A 1,717-nucleotide genomic window follows, 5' to 3' on the forward strand; every position below is an offset into this window, starting at 1 on the left:
CTTCAAACAGCAACAGGTGGAATCAGAGAGAATCACAGCTTCAATCACTGCAGTCAAGACAAATCTACGGCAGACAAAACCTGTAAGTATTTCTATGATGAATATTAGTCCAATTTCAATCAATGCAAGTTTTCTGTCTTTCTTCAATATCAATGCAATTGTCATAATAATCATAATAATCATAATCATAATAATCATCACCCAGGGTCTGTCGGTGTAATAATTGTTGGTGTTACACTTATCTGCTCTTTGTTTAATATTTTTCTTGAAGATGATGAAACATATTTTAAATGTTTTAATTATTGTATGTGTCTACAGCTACAACTATGTTGTGTATGTTGGTATTAGACAGATCTTTTTTTTTAAATTTATTTATTTATTTTTTAACTTTTTTTAAGTTTTATTCCAGAAACAATGTAAATGCCTACAACAATACATTGACAATCCTCATTTGTAGATGCTAACATTTATAAATGTTAGTTTGCATTTACAACTAACAAAGGATTATAATCTCAAAGATAAAAATAAAGAAGTGGATAATGTAAAGAAATTAATATAATTAATTTCAACATATACAGAAAGTGACACTAAATTCTACGGCAATTTACTATAATGTCTGACTATCAGTTAGCAGTAGTATAAATACAGATTTAGTTAGTTAATGCTATTTAGTTGCCATTGCTTAACTGAATCTAACAAAAAAATATTATTTTATATTTTTCAACAGTAAAGCATCTTTCCAAAATGATGAAGATCTGTCTCATTATTCTTCTGTGTGTCGGTAAGTTTCAAAATAATGGGGAATAAAAATGGGAATGTTCTAACCTATCTATCCATGACATTGTTAAACAGCCTCAGACAACGCACTGGAAAAGACGACAGTGGCCTGAAAAATGTATGTTGTTAAATTAGTTTGAAATGTGGAAATAAATGTGAAACCGATCCAACAATTTCTACTCAAAACAGTCACTGGCAATGCACAGACCACCACAGCTGCCCCTACAACAACCACAGCTGACCCTACAACAACCACAACCACCACAGCTGACCCTACAACCACCACAGCTGACCCTACAACCACCACAGCTGACCCTACGACAACCACAGCTGACCCCTACGACAACCACAGCTGACCCCTACGACCACCACAGCTGACCCTACGGCGACCACAGCTGACCCTACAACCACCACAGCTGACCCTACGACAACCACAGCTGACCCTACGACAACCACAGCTGACCCTACGACCACCACAGCTGACCCCTACGACGACCACAGCTGACCCCACGACGACCACAGCTTCCCCAGCAGCGACGACCACAGCTTCCCCAGCAACGGCGACCACAGCTTCCCCAGCAACGGCGACCACAGCTTCCCCCAGCAACGACGACCACAGCTTCCCCAGCAGCGGCGACCACAGCTTCCCCAGCAACGACGACCACAGCTTCCCCAGCAACGACGACCACAGCTTCCCCAGCAACGACGACCACAGCTTCCCCAGCAACGACGACCACAGCTGCTCCAGCATCAACCACAGCTGCCCCAGCAGTAACGACAGTTGCAACAAAGCCAACAACTGCTGCCTCCTCTGCAGTCATCAACAACACAAGTTTCCTTTTAGTCATAGCAGTTGTTACAGCTGTTATTTGGAATTAACTGAACTGGATCAAGGGACTTAATACCACCATCATTTAGACAGTGTGTACACTCTCTATTG

General features: G+C 41.2%; 1 long non-coding RNA gene across 1 annotated transcript; it reads left to right on the plus strand.

Annotated features, from left to right (window-relative positions):
- LOC144528781 (uncharacterized) lies at window positions 1-1,128 on the plus strand. Its single transcript, XR_013502933.1, has 3 exons — window positions 1-82; window positions 728-781; window positions 967-1,128. It is a non-coding gene; the product is annotated as an uncharacterized LOC144528781 (long non-coding RNA).
- The last annotated feature ends 589 nt before the right edge of the window (window positions 1,129-1,717 follow it).

The sequence above is a fragment of the Sander vitreus genome, chromosome 14, assembly GCF_031162955.1.
Source record: "Sander vitreus isolate 19-12246 chromosome 14, sanVit1, whole genome shotgun sequence".
In the NCBI taxonomy this organism is placed as follows: Eukaryota; Metazoa; Chordata; class Actinopteri; order Perciformes; family Percidae; genus Sander; species Sander vitreus.